The following is a 13,296-nucleotide window of genomic DNA, read 5'->3' on the forward strand; positions in this document are numbered from 1 at the left end:
GGCATCCACCTTCTCAATTGGCTGCAATGGCAACCCATACTCATGTTGCAGATGAAGAAGAACAACCTTGGTACCTTGACAATGCTGCTAATCGTCATGTAACTGCTAACCTTGAGAACCTAACTGAGAAACAACCATATCAAGGCAATGAGAGTGTCACTGTCGGCAATGGTAATGGTTTGCAGATCTCTGATACTAGATCCTCTCTTCTTATTGCTCCTCATTCTAAATTATCACTCAAAGATATTTTACATTGTCCTAATGCATCTTCTAACCTTCTTTCCATTCAAAAATTCTGCAAGGACAATAACTGTTATTTTATTCTTACATCATCTTCTTTTGTGATCAAGGACATGCTAACCAAGGAGGTACTCCTGCAAGGGCCAAGTAGAGCTGGGCTATATCCTATTTTTCAGCAACAATTTTGTTCCAATAAAACTTCTTGCAAAGCTACTTCTTCATTTACTGCTTTCATAGGTGTCACTGCACCAATAAATGTCTAGCAGTTATAGTTAGGTCATCCCTCAACACCTGTTCTTCAACAACTCCTACATAAATCATTTCTCACTGTCACGGGTCCTACAAAAATTCAAACTCTATGTGAACCATGTAATCTCTCAAAAAGCCAAAAATTGCCTTTCCCTGCTTCTAGTCATGTCTCACATAGTCCCCTTGAATTAATCCATTCAGATGTATGGACCTCTTCGGTTATGTCTATTGGAGGTTGTAAATTCTATGTCGTGTTTATTGATGATCATTCTCGTTTTGCCTGGATGTATCCATTAAAACAGAAATCTGATGTATTACTGTGTTTTATGAAATTTAAAGTTTTGGTTGAGAATTTATTTTCTTGCAAAATTAAACGATTTCAAACTGATAATGGTGGTGAATATGTTTCACGTGCATTTCAAAATTTTCTTGAAACACATTGTATATTACACCGATTAACCTGTCCATATACATATGAGCCAAGTGGAATTGCAGAACGTAAACATAGACATATAGCTAAAATTGGTCTATCTCTCCTTGCCCAATCAAATCTTTCAAATAAATATTGGGTTGATGCTTTCTTGACATCAGTTTATTTAATCAACCGTATGCCTACTTCAATTTTAAATCACAATTCTTCATATTTTACTCTATTTCACAAACAACCAGATTATTCTTTCCTTCGTTCTTTTGGGTGTACATGCTTCCCTTTACTTAGGCCTTATGCTTCACATAAATTGTCTTTTCGTAGCAAGAAATGCATCTTTTTGGGTTATAGTTCTAATCGAAAAGGATATAGGTGTCTTGATCCTCTTACCAACCGTGTCTACATTTCGCGCCATGTGGTTTTTGACGAAACTCAATTTCCAGGAATGGATATAGTTCCTGCTTCTACTCCCCAAGTCAATACCTCACCTGGCAGCAGTTCTCGACACTCAGGTAACTCACTCCCTTTTATCCTCTTTTGATTTTACGTTACCTAATCCTGTATTAGATATGGATACATCACCTCCTCCCAATAATTCTGATTTGTCTTTATCTACTACGGATTTTGAGAACTCACCCACTATTTCTCCAAAAGCTACCACTAGTCCAACCAATGCCTCACCATGTGTAGGTAGTCCCATCAATGACCCACCAGCTCCTTTCTCACCCAATAGTGCTCAAGTCCCATCTAGGTCCCATACTTTGACTTCTACTTCTATACCCATACCTGCTATAGATCACGCCCATGTTGCTTCTAGTTCCCATGATTTGGTGTCTCCTTCTATGCCCATGCCCACTACAGACCACGCATCTGTTGGTCTTGCCAGTGAGCCATCTGAACCCAATTCTACCCACATGGTTACTAGGTCCCAAACTCACTCTCTAAAGCCGAAACAGTTCCCAAACTTTCAGCTTTATTATTCTACCAAACACCCATTGGTTGCTCTATCCTCTATATCCCTTCCACCTGACCCTCACACATATAAGCAAGCAGTAGGTAATCCGCATTGGAAATCTGCCATGCAAGCCGAATTTGATGCTCTTATTGCTAATGATACATGGACTCTCTGTCCACGACCTGCTCATAATCGGATTATTAGAAACAAATGGGTCTTCAAACTCAAGCAGAAATTCGATGGCTCCATTGACAGGTATAAAGCACGACTGGTAGCAAAGGGTTTTGATCAAGTTGATGGGCTTGATTTTATTGAGACATTCAGTCCCGTTATAAAACCTGCCACAGTTCGCCTCCTTCTTGCTATGGTTGTTCACTACAACTGGCCAATTCGTCAATTAGATGTGTCCAATGCATTCTTGCATGGGTACTTGGAAGAAGAGGTATTTATGGAACAACCTAAGGGTTTCGAAGATTGTGCTCATCCTGACTATGTTTGTAAGCTTTATAAGTCTTTGTATGATTTAAAGCAAGCTCCTCGGGCTTGGTTTCTTCGTCTCTCTCAAGCCTTGTTGGAGTAGGGATTTTTGGGATCTAGTATGGATACTTCTCTATTTTTCTTTCACAGAGACTCAATTAGTCTTTTTGTATTGGTATACGTCGATGATATCATTATTACCAGTAATAATTTTGCTGCCATCTCAGGATTGATCACTCGTTTGCAAGCTGAATTTGCTTTGAAGGATGTAGGTGATCTCTCATTTTTCTTGGGCATTCATGCTCAACTAGATTCCCAGGGACTACATCTTCACTAAGGTAAATATGTGACAGACCTTCTTCATAGGGTTAAGATGGTTGGAGTCAAGCCATCTTCCACTCCTTGTGTCTCTGGTGGGAAGTTATCTAAGTTTGATGGTGAGCCTCTTTCAGATCCTACTGAATACTGTCATATTGTTGGAGCCCTTCAATATTGCACGTTGACACGTCCTGATATTTCTTATAGTGTTAATCAACTATGCCAATTTCTTCACTCCCCTACCTCTGTTCATATGACGGCTGCAAAAAGGGTTCTTCGATATTTGAAAGGCACTTTATCCTTTGGGCTCTACTAGACTTCAGGCTCTTTGAAATTAAATGGTTATTGTGATTTTGATTGGGCTGGTAGTCCTGATGACAGGAAATCTACCACAGGTTATGCCATTTATTTAGGACCTTGTCTCATTTCTTGGGCTGCCAAGAAGCAACCTACAGTTGCTAGGTCGAGTACTGAAGCGGAGTATCGTTCCATGGCTCTCACTGTGGCTGCATTGTATTGGATTCACATGTTATTAAAAGAGATTTGCATCACTATTTTCACAACCCCTTGTCTATGGGTTGATAATATTGGGGCTCTTTCTCTCTCATCTAATCCGGTGTTTCATGCTCGTACCAAGCACATTGAGATCAATTGCCATTTTATTCGCGAGAAAGTGTTTAACAAGGATTTGGTTGCCCATTACATTTCTACTTCTAATCAACCATCTGATATCTTCACAAAAGGCCTCACATCTGCTAGATTTCTACTATTACGGGACAAGCTTATGGTTTGTTCCCTCCCCATTCGCTTGAGGGGGGATGTTAACCAAGATATTGAAGATCATGCCTTGATGCAAAATCATCAAGGCATTCAATAGCTTGCACGTGATTTGTATGGACAGCAAGAATTCTATATTTAAGGAATTCTATATTAAGGAAGCTTTATATTTGCTTTATAATTATTGATAGCAAAATCATCAAGCAAGATTGGAAAGCTTCCATCGTGCACAGCAAGTCTGGTTTAATAGCTTTAGATTTTTACCTTATACTCTCATAGCTTTTCTTTCTTTTCTTTATATTCAATAGCTGTAAATCGTAGGATATAATTTACCATTTATGTTACTCTGTACAGCACTATAAAAGTGAATAAACTCTCTGTTTTGGAATCAAGCCTTCAAAAACAATTCTCAACTCTTGTACTTTTTATGGATCCACTCTTTCTCCTTCTTCATTCTTCTTTGTCTTAACCACCCATTTCACTCCAACGGGTTTTTGTTCTTTTGGAATAGTCACCAACTCCCACGTGTTCTTTTCAATTGCTTTCATTTCCTCTTATGGTTGAGTATCAAAATAAAAATAAGAGAGTTTTTGGAACCGAGCTAAATTTGTGTAATGTGAATTATCAGCTACTTCGATTGACTCATAATCTCGATCCCAATAGTTGTGTGCATGCATTTTTGTCTTGCAATAAAAGGCATATGAACATACACTTGTATTTCAGTAACATTCTGTAGCTAATGAGAAATTGTGACCATCATTACTCCGACCAAAATAAGGTATTAATTTGTCTATGAATTTTTAGATTTAGATAATTAAATTCATATATATATTTATAATATTTTGATTATTCATTTATTTACAGGCAATATCTCACGAAAAGATATAGCGAGATCTTAAGGATCAGCTGTTGCACACGCTGATGCAACACAAGATCTATACGATTTTTTTCCAAGATCTATACGGTTTTACACACGAGATCTTAATTTTGATTATTCATTTATATTCGCCTTACAACTTCAATCCAAGCTTGTTGCAGAAATTTATTGTAGCCATGATTATCATTGCAGAATTAAATGCAACTACCATTTTACCTGTCGATGTTATGCTCTTTTTTTCCAATATGTTTCGCTTGAATTTGGGAATATAGATCAAGTCCTGGAGTATTGTATGTTTCAACTCTTCCACCCTGTGTTTTATGACACCACGGATAGAACTAATTTTGTTCGTCTTATGGTTGAGTATTGAAACAAAAATAAGGGAGTTTTTGAAAATGACCTAAATCTGTGTAATGTGAATTATGGGCTACTTCGATGGACTGATAATCTCGATCCCAATAGCTGTGTGTATGTATTTTTGTCTTGCAATAAAAGAAATATGAATACAAACTTGTATTTCAACAATATTCTGTGGCTAATGAAAAGATTGTCTCCATCATTACTCTGATCATAATAAGGTATTAACTTGTCTTTGAATTTTTAAATTTAGATAATTAAATTCATATATATAATATTTTGATTATTCATTTATTTACAGGCAATATCTCATGAAGAGATTGAGGGAGATCTTAACGATCAGCTAGTTTCACACACACTGATAAAACACAAGATCTATACGATTTTTTTCCAAGATCTATACAATTTTACACACGAGATCGTAATTTTGATTATTCATTTATGTTACCCTTACAGCTTGAATCCAAGCTTGCTGCAGAAGTTTATTGTAGTAATGACAATTATTACAGAATTAAATGCGAATACCACTTTATCTGTCGATGTTATGCTGTTTTTTTTTTTCCAATATCTATACGGTTTCACTTGAGTTTGGGAATATAGATCAAGTCCTAGAGTATATCATGTTTCAACTCTTCCACCCTGTGTTTTATAACTCCACAGATAGAACTAATTTTGTTCATCCTAAGTATCAAAACAAAAATAAGGGAGTTTTTGAAACCAACCCAAATCTTTGTAATGTGAATTATGGGCTACTTCGATGGACTGATAATCTCAATCAGAATGGTTGTGTGTATGCAGTTTTGTCTCATTTGAGCACAAACTTGTATTCAGCAACATTCTGTAGCTAATGAGAAATTGTCACCATCATTACTCCAACCAAAACAAGGTATTAACTTGTCTTTGAATTTTTTAATTTATATATATATATATATAATATTTTGATTATTCATTTATTTACAGACAATATCTCATGAAGAGATGGAGCGAGATCTTAACGATCAACTAGTTTGACACACGCTAATGCAACACAAGATCTATACGGTTTCACACACAAGATCTTAATTTTGATTATTCATTTATGTTAGCCTTACGACTTCAATCCAAGCTTGTTGTATAAGTTTATTGTAGCCATGACTATTATTACTGAATTAAATGCGAATACCATTTTATTTGTCAATGTTATGCTGTTTTTTTTCAATATCTATACGGTTTCGCTTGAGTTTGGTAATATAGATTGAGTCCTAGAGTATAGAATGTTTCAACCCTTCCACCCAGTGTTTTATAACTCCACGGATAGAAACAAAAATAAGGGAGTTTTTGGAAATGACCTAAATCTGTGTAATGTAAATTATGGGCTACTTCGATGGATTGATAATCTCGATCCCAATAGTTGTGTGTATGCATTTTTGTCTTGCAAAAGAAGGCATATGAACACAAACTTGTATTTCAACAACATTTCGTGGCTAATGAGAAATTGTCACCATCATTACTTTAATCAAAATAAGGTATTAATTTGTATATATATATATATTGATTATTCATTTATTTATAGGCAATATCTCACAAAGAGATGGAGCGAGATCTTAACGATCAGCTTGTTTCATATGCTGATGCAACACAAGATCTATACAGATTTTTTCCAAGATCTATACGGTTTAACCCACGAGATCTTAATTTTGATTATTTATTTATGTTAGGCTTACAACTTCAATCCAGGCTTGTTGGAGAAGTTTATTGTAGTCATGACTATCATTACAGAATTAAATGCTACATTCACATTTTATGTAATAGGCTGTGCAAGAGGTGAGGTGGCAGTTGCTTATTCATCCACGTGTAGTTGCAAGAGTTTATAACAATTTAGTGATTGCATTGTAGAAAGCAGCTGCATGTGGCTTAGCTTTCCAGTTAGGAGTTCTATTATTTCTTTTATGCGGTTGTAATGTAGTTGATTTAGTTGAAAGGTTGTTAGTTTAGGAAGGAGCTATAAGTAGACTCTTTTCATTTGTAATCAGTAGCTTGTTGATTGTAGTTCACTGATGAACTTGGAGTTTGGCATACTCGAAATGCTTGGAGGTTGAGTAACCCTTGAAGTTAGTTGCTTGCTCAATAAGAAAGTCTCATTTCTTCTCTTTCTTTCACTTTCCTCTCTTCCTTTCTTTCATTCTTTTCTTACTTAGTCTCAATTACAGTGTTAATCCACATTAGCACTGTAACAAGTGGTATCAATGCCCTTGATACATTTAGTTCTTGTTTTTTCTTTAGTCTACATAAGAACTAGATCCATAATGGCAGAAAAAACACAATCTGAGCAAGCCAGAGAGTTAAAAGAAGTCCAACAAGATATTTTGGAGTTAAGAAGGAATATGAAGGATATCCATGAATCTAATGTTGGAATGCAATCAAAAATGGATTAGTTGGTGGGGATGGTTACAGCTTTGGCCAAGCAAAAGCAGAAAGAAACTATCCATCAAAATGTAAAGGAAGATGTTGCAGTTCCTGGTTTTACTACTGATCATCAATGGGGAAGACACCTAGGAGGGGAATCAACAAGTGTAGAAGGGATTTACACCAAGGCTCTCATATTAGAATTTCCAACTTTCAATGGTGAGGATCCAAACTCATGGTGTTATAGAGCAGAGCAGTTTTTTAATTTCTATGATAGTCAAGAAGGACAAAAATTGAGGATCACTGTATTCCATATGGAGGTAAAGCTTTATCTTGGTTCCAAGCTTTGCGTAGTAATCAAAATTTGTCTAGTTGGAATGAATTTTTGGTAGCTATTCAAGTTAGATTTGGTAAGGGTTCATATGATGACCCTATGAAGACACTATGTAAACTTAAACAAATTGGTTCTTTAGAGGATTATAAAACTCAATTTGAAGTGTTAGCAAATAGAGTTTTGAGGTTGATAGATTCTCATAAATTGAGTATGTTTTTGGGGGATTGAGAGATGATATTAGGCTGCCAATGAGGATGTTTAATCCAAAAACATTAATTGATGCTTATGCCTTAGCAAGAATTCAGGAGGAATGTCTTATGAATAACATCAAGTTAGGGAAATTTGTTTGGAGGAATCAAGGAGGGGGAAATGAAAACAGTTATGGATTCAATAAGGGTGGAAATTTGTATGGAAACAGAGTGCAATTTTATAAATCACCTAGGCAGAATCAAGGGGTGTTGGAGGTAATAATCAGCCAAAAGGATCTACTATTGAGAATCCTAAGGCATTTGTGCCAATTTAGAAAATTTCCCCTGCTCAGATGGATGAGATGAGGAAAAAGGGTTTGTGTTATTCATGTGATGCCAAATAGAGTAGGGATCATGTCTGTGTTGTTCCTAAACTATTCCTTATTGAGGAAGTAGTGGAGGAATCAATCATGGTTGAGGAGGTAGTGGATAGAGAGGAGGAGGATCCAGGGCAGTTCTTTATGGACAGGAACCAGAAAGTTCACTGAATTCCATCACAGGAACTCCTAATCCAAAAACTATGAGATTGGTGGGAATTCTAAAAGGTCGACAAGTGATAATTCTCATTGATTCGAGTAGTACTCATAATTTTGTGGATGAACATGTGGCTAAGATGCTTGGCATGACAAGTACTAACAAGGATGCTATTAAGGTGAGAATAGCAAATGGCCAACAAATCAGTAGCCCAGGAAAATGTGTAGACCTTTCTCTTAAAATGCAGGGAATTGTTTTTAAGGTAGATTTGTATGTTCAACCTTTAGTTGTTTGTGATGTAGTTCTTGGTATTAAATGGTTGAGGATATTAGGTCCAATTATATGGAATTTTGATGACCTTACTATGGAGTTTCAATGGGGTACTAGGAGGTGTAGCTTAAAAGGGTTGCAGCAAGGTCCTAAATTAAGTTTAGAAGTTGTAAGCTCATTTAGGTGGTTGAAAAAAGGAAGCAAGGGTGTGTTATTACAATTGATTGAGACAGAAAATCAAGACCATCAGCTGAACAGTATTGATGAGCAAAGAGGAGGTCAGATTTTAGGAGTGTTGGATGATATTCTTGAGGAATTTAAGGATGTTTTTAAAGTACCTACTGAGCTACCACCACACAGATTATATGATCATGCTATTAACCTACAAGAAGGTGTGCAGCCTGTTTCAGTTAGGCCTTACAGATATCCATTTTATCAAAAAGAAGAAATTGAAAAGATAATCAAAGGGTTGCTGCAATCTGGTGTGATTGGACCCAGCACTAGCCCATTTTCTGCTCCACTGATCCTAGTAAGGAAGGCTGATGCAACATGGAGAATATACATGGATTACAAACCTCTCAACAAGGTAACTATTAAGGATAGTTTTCCAATTCCTGTTGTAGATGAACTGTTGGATGAGTTTTGGGGATCTACAATTTTTTTGAAATTGGATTTAATATCTGGTTATCACCAAATTATAGTGGTTGAGAAGGGTATTCCTAAGACTGCCTTTAGGACACATGAAGGGCATTATGAATTCTTGGTAATGCCATTTGATTTAACTAATGCACCTTCTACTTTCCAAAGCTTAATGAACCATAGTTTCCAGCATTATCTTAGGAAGTTCATTTTGGTATTCTTTGATGACATTCTTAAATTTAGTAAGGATGTAAACAACTACAAACAACATTTACACATGACCGTAGACATCTTGAGGAGACACAAGTTATTTGCCAAGAAGTCAAAGTGTAGATTTGGATGTAAGGAGGTGGATTATTTAGGCCATATTGTTTCAAAACATGGGGTGAAGATTGATCCAGGATAAATCCAAAAAATGGTTGAATGGCCATTTCCAACCAACATCAAAGCTTTAAGGAGTTATTTGGGTTTGACAGGTTATTATAGAAGGTTTATAAAGGGTATGGATCAATTGCTGCTCATTTAACTGCTATGTTGAAGAAGAATGCATTCACTTGGGATGAAGTGGCCAAGAAAGCTTTTTAGAACCTCAAAATTGCAGTGACTGAAGCTCCTATTCTAGCTTTGCCAAACTTTTTCCAGTCCTTTGTCATTGAATGTGAATTTAGAGCTGGCAAAACGGGTAAACGGGTAGACACGATTACGACCCGTAATGATCCGTGACACTATTAACCTATACACAAACACGACCCGTTTAGCTAAACGGGTTGGCGGGTCTGACACGATTATAACACAAAAAATAGCTGAGTAACCCGACACAACCGTTTAACCCATTTAAAATAACCGGATCATATTTGCAGGCCATTGCCTTGAAATTCTTTCTTAATCTCTTCCTGAGCTTTTGTCACAATTGCAAGATTTTGGAGTAACTCTGCCATTGCCCATTTAAGTATCATCAAAGTAGTATAAATTTTTGTAGCAAATAGGAACATTGACAAATTTTCAAGGCAAGTTGGAAGTTACAGTTGTTACAAAATCAATGAATTCACCATTCTGCAATAATGTGTATATATCAAAACATAGCATTTTCTTGTTCCACGAAGATTTCGTTCAATGAGATTTGATGGTGTGGGTGTGCTCCAAGAGTGCTTCAGTAGAAAGACACAAAAGAATCATTATTATGAAAATAAAAATTAACAACAAAGAAAGATAAATACAACAATTAAGGTTAAGAATCTCAACCCACTTTAGAATAACAACTAGATAAAAATTAACAACAAAGAAAGATAAATACAACAATTGAAGCCCTAAAATTCTTACCCATTTTCAAAATCAAACACAACCACCACCAATTGAAGTCCTAAACAATCAAATCAACCACAAATTGTGATATATGCCTTGATGTGGTATTTTTGTGTCCAAAAATATCAACAATAAAAATAACCACTCGCAATAGGACGGATCTTTGTAGGATACGGCTATATTGAGGGTGTCAAACCTCAAGGACTGCAGGGGTTTAATTATCAAAATTTAAAAGAATAAAGTTAACTTAATTAAAAGGAGATTTGATTTGATTTGCTTAAAAACTAAAGTGCATGAAAATAAAGAAAGTAAATATATGAGAGAGAGAGTGTAGAGTATTGACTTCACCTCTATCCACACAACAATGGCTAATCATAATTAATCCCAGAAATTCATTCTATGCATATTATAAATAAACAAGAAACTACCTTATTAAAGAATAAGCATAATCTATCTTTGGTTGGCACAAATCGTCCACCTAACCACTAAGATGCGGTACGACCCGTCTTTCCTAGGTATAAATTATCAAATTCTTTAACAGGATACATACAATCAATGAATAAGTGTAACCCATCTTCGGTTAGCACGGATTGTCTACCTAAATTACACTAAACTAGGGTGTAGTACAATTCGTCTTCCCTAGGTATGGCCTATCAAATCCTATTGATCATATGTCAATTAAACCCATTGTATAACCATCATCCTCATAATCACAGAAAACAAGAATGATTTGAGATCAATAAAAGTAAAATACTTTCTAAGACAAGAGAAGAATTTCACAAATATTGATATTGTAATTTAAGAACAATTGCATTTAATATGAAGAACAGAAATCAATTGTAACAATCTTCATAGTTATACAATCAACATGCATAAATTGAAAATCTAGAAATTAAATACAATCAAACCATTGTGCTTGGATAGGGTTACATCAACACCCCCACGAAGGGGTTTAGCCGCTCATGATCTTCTAAGCTCCAAAGACAAATTTCTGATTTCTAGCTCTAGGAAGCGGTGTCCCCGTTTATAATGTTTAGAGCCCTATTTATAGGGCTTAGGAGAGTCCTAGAAGCCCTAATAATCTTAGAAATTTCGGAGATTTAAGTCTAAGTCCAATTAGGATAAAGAAAACCTAAGTCCAAATCGGACTAAGATTCACCCAGAATTGCGTTCCTATCTTACGGGGCGATTTTGGCATTGCGGTGCTCGGAATTAAGAAAATGTTATTTCACAATGATTTGTATAAATTTGAGTTATCTTTCCAATGCTGCTTGAATCACCTCAATCGGATATTTAAGCTAAAAGTTATGGCCAAAATACCGAGACATATGCAGAATCCAAATTTGAATGCAATCCGATTTTGACTCCAATTTGAGAAATTCCGAATTAATCATTTTCTTTATTTAATTAAACTTAACCATGATTGGTTAAATTTAGCATAACTTCTATGTCTTCCCAATTTGCCCTTTTAAGCCCAATTTTCAATGGTTTGTCAAATAAGACCTGAAACACAAAAAGGAAACAAAATCAAACAAATAATAATGCTAAGGAATTAACATATGTAAATTAAGGGGCTTGAATGTGCAACATTCGGCGCTTATCATGCCTCATTTGGAAAATTAAATCAGAAATAAAGAAAAACATAATCTTCATATGTGTATATATACCTCTACTGGGTGGGAATCGCTGGCGGTGTGATGTGGGTGGCGTTCGGTGGATGTGGCGGACGGAAATGGCCAGTGGTGATGTCGTTCGATGGGCGTCGTCGAAAGAGAGGAGCGTAGGAAAATTTTAGGAAAAATTGGGGATGTGAAATGGGTGGAGGTGGTAGCCGGATCTGGTGTCGTGCTGTGGTGGGTGGGCGTCTCCAATGCATTCGGTGCGGTGGTCGGCGAAGGGCATCGTGGTGGTGGCCGTGGCTGGCCAAGAGAGGGGGAGCCAGCGTTTGGGGAGAGAGAAGGAGAAAGAGGGAAAGTGAAATAAAAAATGAAGAGGTTAGGTTTAAACTTTGAGGGGGGGGTGTTGCTGAATCGCTGATGCAGTGATGCCTGGGTTAGGAACTTAGGGTTAGGAATTAGGGGTATTTTCAAAGCAAAATAATATCAATAATAATTTACCACTCGTAATAGGAGGAATCCTTGTAGGATAAGGCTATAAAGAGGGTGTCAAACCTCAAGGACTGTAAGGGTGTTGTTATCAAGTTTATGAAGATTAACAGTAACTTCAGAAAGGATGATTGATTGGTTTTGTAACTAAAATGCATAAAAGTAAAAGAGATTTGAAATATAAGAGAGAGAGAGAGAGAGAGAGAGAGAGAGAGAGACAGTAGGGTATTGACATCATCGCTATCCGCATATCAATGGTTAATCATATTTAATCACAGAAATTCATTCTATGTATGTTATAAATAAATAAGAAAATACCTTATTAAGGAATAAGTATAATCCATCTTCGGTTAGCACAGATCATGCACCTAATCCCACTAAGGGTTTTAGCCGCTCATGACTCTGCTAAACTCCAATGATTATTTGCTGAATTTTTTGCCTTAGGTAGCATGTTAAGTGCCAAAATATTCATATTTTAGCCCTTAAACTTATATGTGTTAATTCCTTAAGTATGTTAATTTGCGTTATTTTAGTTCTTTTTTGTGTTTTCCATGCATTTGTAGGCTTTTGGAAGAAAATGAAGTAAATCTAGAAGATTTGGGCTCAAAGAGAGAAATTGGAAAAAGTTGGAGCTCCTGACAGTGCAATCGATTGTAGGTTCCCTACGATCGAATGTACTACCAGAGAAGACAAAGCATGAAGCGGCCATGTTGCGATCGATCGCACCCGTGCGCAGGTGACACATCAAGAGTGCGGCCAGACTATTAGTATTTTCATATTAGGGTTTTCCAACTCCTACTTGTAACAGGAGTAAAACCTTACGAATTTCCTAGGTTTACTTGTGTAACAAAGACTTTTAAAG

This window comes from Corylus avellana, chromosome ca10 (assembly GCF_901000735.1).
Source record: "Corylus avellana chromosome ca10, CavTom2PMs-1.0".
Lineage (NCBI taxonomy): Eukaryota > Viridiplantae > Streptophyta > Magnoliopsida > Fagales > Betulaceae > Corylus > Corylus avellana.